This window comes from Loxodonta africana, chromosome 18 (assembly GCF_030014295.1).
Source record: "Loxodonta africana isolate mLoxAfr1 chromosome 18, mLoxAfr1.hap2, whole genome shotgun sequence".
NCBI lineage: Eukaryota > Metazoa > Chordata > Mammalia > Proboscidea > Elephantidae > Loxodonta > Loxodonta africana.
The window spans coordinates 34218896-34227195 of NC_087359.1; positions in this window are offsets into that span (position 1 = coordinate 34218896).

The window sequence follows — 8300 nt, forward strand, 5'->3', positions numbered from 1 at the left end:
GGGTGGAAGTTTTTTTCAAACTTGGCCAGAGAGAGCAATGCCCTTCACCCACTGCCCCCAGCCCCTGGCCCCTGCTGGTCCCTAGATCTCAGCTGGGCTGCGTGTGTCTGGGCTGTCCAGGGCCCCTCGCTCTCTCTCTGAGTCCTCTTGTTTGTCTCACCCTTTGTCTCTGGGGTGGGGGGACATTCCCACCCGGCAGGGACCAGTGGTAGCAGGAGCCCACTTGGAACTGTGCCTCAGTGGAGCCAGCTCTGGCTTGGAGACCCAGCCTGAAAAAAACGCCTCATTGTCATCACTTCCCTGCCCTGCCCACCTCCAGAAATCCAGAAGTTGGGATCAAGCTGCACTAAAATTTCCCAGGAAGATAAATAATACAAGTGGCTGAACTTCCTGGTTGGGGATTGTCCGAGCTGCCATCCAATGGAAAGGCAGCTTCAGTCCCAGGCCTGAGGTCTGGAGACTGCCTGGGAAGGCTGGGCCCAACACCACTCTTAAACCTGGGCAAAGTTGGTGCCCCAGCCCTGAGTGCTTTCAAGGGCTTTGCTCTGGGCTTCTCCAGCCACTCCTTTCCCTGTGGGGTGAGGAGTCAACGGAGCCTTCCGGGAGCCTGTGATACCTGTGACTCCTGAGGTCCCTGCCCAGGTGAGATCTAGGTCCCTGCCCAGCTTGCTCCAGACCTGCAGAAACCTATTCCCTTCATCTGTCCTCCTTAGGGCGCATTGTGCCTCTAGTTTGTGCTTCCCTGGGCCTGAGGGATGGCCAGGGGGCGGCTGTTTTCAGGGCATGTGGATGGGACGAGGAAGTGTAGGCTAGTTGTCCACACTCATGTATGGGTGCCCTCTGTAGTGCACAGGGAAGGGGGTGCTGGGCAGGGCCCAGGGTGGCCACAGGGTAGCTGCCTCTCCCTACTCAGCATCATGCTGGTGCACAGCTCCCAGGAGTCAGAGAAATCTAAATCCAAATCTAAATTTAACCTAGTCTTCCAGGTTGTTATGAAGGTGTATTTGTCATGGTAGGAGGTTAGAACGTATTTTATTTAACAGTTTGTTAGCTTGATTTATAACATAAGTATTTAGAGAGGTACGTGTGGTTCTCCGTTTGCCTTCTTGCCCTGGGCCCTGCAAATGTTAGGGATGGGCCTAGCTGGGTTTATGACTGAACTGCCATTTGCTGGGGTCTCTCCCTGTCCCCCAAGATAGCAGCTCCCCTATAAAACTGGGTTTAGGATATGCTTGCCTGTGCCAGGAAGGAGTTTCAAGGTGAAGTGAAGACTGTCAGCTGTCACCAACAAGCAGTACCCCCATGGGCCTCCTGACCTCATTCTCTACCCCAAAATTGGAACAGCTTTTTAAAATGTCCTGATATACTTGAGAGGGAAGGGGTAGGAGGAGAGAGGTGGCTTATCTCCTGGGCGTGGCCTGGGTGTGGGCCCTCACTGCATCCAAGGAGCAAAACCTGTTGCCTTCGAGTGGATTCTGGCTCATAGTGACCCTATAGCAAGGAGGGGGCTAAACAGGGCTGCAGCAGCAGGAGGGATGGAAGTCAGACTGTGGGAAGACAAGGCTGGGCCCCGTATCTCTCCAGCTGCCCCTCTCAGTGGAAGCAGCCAGGAAGCAGGCTGTGTGTCTGCAATGTGGGCCCTCCCGTGAGTTTGGATCTTGGACTTTGGATGGAGAAGAGTGTGGGCCAGCTGGCCAGGCAGTGGGGATCGGCCCAGGTGGGAATGAGTGGCACATTGGCCTTGACTCTAGTTGAGTGCCCTGTGGCACCTGGGCACACCGTCTGTTAAGGAGAGAGGCACGCAGCCTTTCTGTGGTGTTGGACTCCCTCATCCTGACTGGGCTGTTTGAGGATTAAGCCTGCTACCTTGGCCTCATGAGTGCTGTGAGGTGCTTGATGGAACTGGAGACATGTGCACACACACACTGTCCCTTTCACACACACACAGTTCACACTCCTGAAGCCTGCTTCCAGTGCAGTCTGGGGTGGGACTGCCCTTGCAGACCCACCCTGCTAACATAAGCGGTTTGCAGACCACTATGTCCTCACCACCATCACGGTCTCACTCTCCCTTGTTGGTTGGTGACTTTTCATTCACCTTGGGTGACCCACCAGCTCCAGCGGCTCGAGGTTGGCTTACTGGAGGGTGGCCGGGGGCCAGGTGCCTGCAGCCATTCAGCGTTGGGGACAGGAGGCAGCTGTGCTGCCCTCCTGGGACTTCCCACAAACCCCACGGGCTCAGCGTTTAGTACTCCAAATCCCCGAGGGGAGTGTCTGCAGGTCCTGAGTCTCCTCTTGGTCTGTCCGTGCTTGTTGAGTTCTCTGTGAGCCTCTTTCTGTTCCTCAGCCTGTAAGTGTGCCTGTCTCTGTGTCCTCTGTGGGCTGTCTCTGTCCTTCCCCATGCCCTAGGCCTTCCGTTTGTCTCTCTTCTTCTCCTGCCTCCTCTTTCTCATTTCCCTTCCCTTTTCTTCTGTCTCTGTGCGTCTGTCTCTTTTTCTTTTTCAGTCTTTCTCTCCCCCTTCCTTCTCCTTCTGTCCCTCCCTCTCTCCTTCTCCCCTCTGTCCCAATCTCTCTCTCTTTCACACACACACACACACACGCACACGCACACGCACACGCACACACACACGTACATTCTCTCTCCTTAGTCTCTCTCCTTGTCTCTCTGGCTCTGTGTCTCTGATTGTGTGAGTCTCTCTCTATTTCTGTTTTTCTGTGTCTATGTTTCTATCTTTACTTCTCTCCATCTCTGCTTCTAAGTCTGGGTGTGTCTCTGTGTCTTACGCTCCTGAGGAGTCCCAGGGGAACGGGACAGCTGAGCGTCTCTGGGTGTGTAGAAGGTGACAAAGCATCTGGAGGCCATCATCACGTCGGACCCTCCCCTGCCAGGCAAGAAGAAGGGAGGGAATGTCAGACCTGGGGAGGACAGGTGTTGGCTCATCTCCCTCCTGCTCCTCTGTTGAGAACTTTGGGGCTTTGGCTCTGGCCTGGGAGATGTTGGAGCAGGGCTGAGAGCTGAGAGTGCTAAGGGAGAGAGCCCATCTGTCTGGTTGACCTTGGGCTGCGGAAAGGGTGTTGAGGACTTGGAGTCTCTCTCAGAAAAGGCGTTGACCAGAGTGGGGCTGAATTGATACTTTTCTTTTTCCTCGAAGCAGCCGACTCAACCCACCTACCCCAGGCCCCAGCTTCCTGCTCCAAACCACCACTGTGCTCCCCACCCCGTTCCAAACATTTCCGCCAACTGCCCAAGGTCCGCAGGGCCTGTTTAAACAGCCTCCCTGCCCTCTCCCCAGGCCCCTCCACTCTGCTGGCCTCTCCCTCAGTGCCATGCTGGCTTCTCTCACAGGAGCTGCTGTGTTGGCTGTTTGTTTATTTGACTAAGGTTTCCTTGGGTGGGGTAAGGACCGATTCCGCAGATACTTCTCCCCACTTCAGATGCCCAGGCAAGAGGCCAGGCCTGGCTCCAGCCTTGGTCCCACTGCCCTCGCTGCCCTCCCCCACATCCCCATGTCACCTCCTGAATCCCCAGGCCCCTGGGCTTCTCTGCCCTCCTGGTGTCAGGTTTGTTGATTACTACATGTGATGCCAACCTCTTCCCCCACCCCAGCCTCTTCTTTTCTCCCCCTCCCTTGTGACCAGAAGGTAGCTGATGAGATTGTTGGCTCCAGAGGGACAGGACGGGGAAAAGAAGTTCTGGGAGAAGGTGTTTTGGAGCTGGACCCGCTGTGTTCTTGGGGATTCCCTAACAGGGACATGTGGGGTGTGGCCCTGAAGCCTGCGAGAAGTCTGCCCACCTGCCTACCTACCCCTGTTGGCTGAAGCTTCAGGCAGCGACAGAGTAAAGCAAGGCCAAGACCCAAGGATGCCTTGAAGGAAGGGTTCTCTAATAGGCTCAGGGCACCTCTCAGAGCCCATCCCCAGAAGATTCCCCTGACACCCCAAGGGTCTTCCATCCCTCAAGTCTGTTTGGTATTTTAGTGTATATGGAACTTTCTCATTTCATCTTATGGAAACCTGGAGAGGTAAACATCCTCACCAGAGTAGGAAAGCTCAATCACAGAGCCGCAAAGCAACTTGTCCAGGGTCAATCATTTGCCAGAGCCTGGGCTCAAACCCATGTTTCCTCCTCCCCACAGTCAGGTCTCTTCCAGGGCCATGTCAAGCTGCTCCTTGGGCAAAAGGAACCATAGACTGCAGTCATTTCTCTGCCCTCCCTACATCTCAGCCTCATCCCCCTTCTCCTCCATCTTCGGAGACCTGGGATCGAGACCCCCAGGCCCTGTATTCCCTGTTAGGAAAGGAGTGTAGGGGCAGGTAGCATTCCTGTGACCTTGTTCTGAGATCCACTGTCCTAGTTAGCAGCTTCCTGAGGGGAGAGCGACACAAAAAGCTTTTAGAGATGGTTTCAACCATCTGGATGCTAATTGGGGATGTGACTGTCCCTAGGTTGAGGCTGGGGATAAGCTATTCCAGGTCCGCAGGATGAGGTGTGGGGGTGGGGAGGCCAGAAGGGGGATCAGGAAGTTTCCCCAAATAGCCTGGCCAACAGCCAAATGAGGGAGCCAGGCTGCAGGGGGCAGCCCAGCTAGGGGGGCAGCTGGCCAGTTGGCACATAGACCTTGACCAAGGGGCAAAACCGAAGCAGGACTAATTTTGTCTCCTCTTTTCTCTCCCACTGAACTGGGCTTCCCTGGAACTTGGTGCTGTGAGTACGGGGGGGATAGAGGTAGAAAAGCATGTCTCCACCCTGACCCTCTCCTCTTCCAGGGGCCCTGTAAGTCTCTACTCCCCTGTCCACTGTCACCCCCAGTGACAATGACTTATTCATTCATTCAGTAAATGAATGAGCACCTACTAAGTGTTAACATTTGCTAGGCCCTATCCTGGGGATTCAGGAATCTCTGGATGGTACATTTAAATGCTCTGCTACTAACCTATAGGGTCACTATGAGTCGGAATCGACTCAACGGCACTGTGCTGGGTTTGGGCTACTAACCGAAAGGTTGGCCTTTCGAACCCACCCGGAAGCACCCTGGAAGAAAGGCCTGGTGATCTGCTTCTGAAAGGTCACAGTCATGAAAACTCTGTGGAGCTCATTTCTACTCTGCGTCACATGGGGTTGCCATGAGTCAGAAACTCACTGGCAACTGGAATTTTTCGACCCTGGGATTCAAGGAGAAATGAGATAAGATGCTGCCAGTGGGAGGGAGAGAAGGTAGGAAGGAAATCTACCTTCGGGTGGTGATAAAGGAAGGCCTCTCATGGAGGTGATATTTCAGTATCAGCCATGAGAAGGGGGTGGTAGGAGTCAGGAGGAACAGAGCACTCCAGGCAGAGAGGACAGGCTTTGGAAGGCTCTGAGGGGAGAGAGCACTTGCTGCTCCCAAACCATAGAAAGAGGCCAGTGTGGCTGGAATATCGTAGGCAAGGTAGGGAGTGGTACAAAAACACAGTGGAGGGACACAGAATATTTTGACCTGGATATTTTGACCCCAAGGATGTTTTGAATGCAAACATTTTAAACTAAAACACACCAACATGGAAGGTTTTTTACAGAAAGTATTTTCCAGTTTGAACTATATTTATCTAAGTTGATTCTTTGTTCAGATTTCCACCCCTCCCCCCGCTACAGTTAAACAAATGTCTATTTTTTCCTTCCATTTTAATTTTATGGAAATGACTTTCATAGGGATCCATTCTGTATAAGTTTTGCTGCTGCGGTTTGACCTGTCAGGCAATTTGGGAGCCACCAGCTCCTGACCCTAGTCCCTGCCACTGTGCGTCTGCCCAGCCGGTTTATGGGAGATTTCAGCGTGGTCAAGATTTGACTCATCAGTTGGTCCATTTTAGTCAGTCACGAGTTTCCCTCTCTCCAGCTCTAGCCGCTGTCAGTGTCACTTCTACCTGTCATATTCTTAGGTGAAGAGTTCATGTCGACATCTCAGTTAATCTGTGGGAGGGATCTGGTGGGGGGGTGGGTTGGGAGAGGAGACAGGTTTTGGGGGAGGTGGGTAGGGGACCAATCTTCCTGGCTGGGGTAATGATTCTCCTGAAGGAGATGCCTTTGGAGGTTTTAGGCAGGGGAGTGACATGATCAGATTTGACTTTTTAAAAGCTCATTCCAACTATATGGAGACAGGGGGGATGGGAGCCAGTGAGGAGGCCAATATGCCAATCCAGATGGTGAAGAGAAGTAAATGATTCGAAGAAAGCCTAAACCCGTTGCTGTGGAGTCGATTCTGACTCATGGCGACTCCATGTGTTACAGAGCAGAAGTGCTTCCTAGGTTTTCTTGGCCTTAATCATCAGGCCTCTCTTCTGTGGTGCTGCTGGCTGGGTGCATTCAAACCACCAACCTTTTGGTAAGTAGTTGAGTACAAACTGTTTGCAACACCCAGAGACCTATGAAGAAAGATTAGGGAGGTAGAAAGGACAGGGTAATCCCTGTCCCAATCCCCAGGATCCTGGCATGGCCCTCCCCAGCACCCAGAATGACCTTACTGTCATCCCCCATATCCTCAGCTCCTACCCCTCCTTTCCTCATAGTATTCAAGGCAGCCCCAAGGCCTGGACACCCCAGAGTGTGGCCACTAGGAGTTTGTACAGGGTGGGGACCAGGAACTGGGGTGTTTTCCTTGGGGCTCCCTCCCATCCAGGCTCCTGACTGAATGTGGCAGAGGGGCAGAGGAAGTGGCCAGGGATGCCCTGTGAGGCGGAGGGGGGCGGGGGGGCCGCGGGGGATGGCTTTTGGATCTGCCTGCCCTGAGTCACGTGGTCGGAGCAGTGAGGGCAGCCCAAGACCTGGCGGTGAAACAGACCCAGACACAAGGCGCTTGTCCAGCCCATGGCTCCGAGCTCAGGGTGTGATCCTGGGCAGGGGCACAAAGGGGCCTCTGTCCGCATGGCCACCGTGCCCATCTCAGCTAGGCTGAGGGCCTAAGGAGTGAGAGGGTGGGCCTGGGGGGTGCTTGAAGAGGGAAGTAATACAGATCCAAGTGTCAACTGAGGCAAGTCAGTTCCTCTCCCTGATCCTCATTCTCCTCACCTGTAAAATGGGATCTTAATCCCAAGCCCAGCCTCTCAGACCTGGCACATCGTCAGGATGCAGGTCGTTGACTGACTGACTGAGGCATCAAGGCACCTTCCTAGAATATTTTTTAAATTTTATTTAACAAATACATATAGTGATTACCATGTGCCTGTTTGCTAAACACTTTCCAAATATTGACCATTTAAGTCTCATAGTGACTCTCTGAGAGCAGAGGTAGTTCAGTAGTAGAATTCTCACCTTCTGTGTGGGAGACCAGGTTTGACTCCTGGCCACCCTCTGTTAGTGGAGGCTTGCGTGCTGCTATGATATAGAACAGGTTTCACGGGGAGCTTCTGGAGTAAGATGAACTAGGAAGAAAGGCCTGGCAGTCTACTTCTGAAAATCAACCAATGAAAACCCTATGGAACACAATGATCCAATCCCCAACCAATTGTGAGGATAGCACAGGACTGGGCAGTATTTCATTCTGTTGTGCATGGGTCGCCATGAGTTGGGGGCTGACTTGAGAGCAGCTAACAATAATGACCCCCTGGATTCCTGGTGGCACAGTGGTTAAGAGCTTGGCTGCTAACCAAAATGTCAGCAGTTTGAATCCGCCAGCCCAGTGCTCCTTGGAAACTCTATGGGGCATTTGTACTCTGTCCCTTAGGGTCACTGTGAGTTGGAATCAACTGGAAATTAGTTTGGTTTGGTTTTTAGGAGAGGTATTATTATTTTTATCTCTATTTTACAGATTGGGAAACTGAGGCACAGAGGTGCCCAGGTGTCCAGGAGCAGAGGTGGCAGAGGTGGTATTTGAACCCAGGCAGTATGGCTACACTATGCTGCTTCCAGAAAGAAAAGGATGGGGGTCCCTTAGGCCAGGCACCTGAAGACTTTTGTTCACAGTTGGATCCCCAGAGTGTAGGATGGGTCTGGTATAAGCAGGTGTTCAACAAATGTTTACTGAATGAATTTATTGAGCCTTTCCTCTGTGCCAGGCACAAAGAGACACACTCTCCTCATACCATCTCTTAATCCTCCCAACAACCCTATGGGCCCCATTTTACAGATCAGAGAGGTCCGATGGTCCAGAGCCCAGGCTTTGTCCCGTGCCCAGCACTGCCCCCTATGAAGGAGGCCTTTCAAAACCAGCTGAAAGGGTCCAGGAAATGCCCCAAGATGGGCTGTGTCAACACTAGCCATGCCCTGCAGGTGGGGGATGGCTTCCCACAGCAGAAGTGGGCCATGGCCATTCCACCATCTCCCT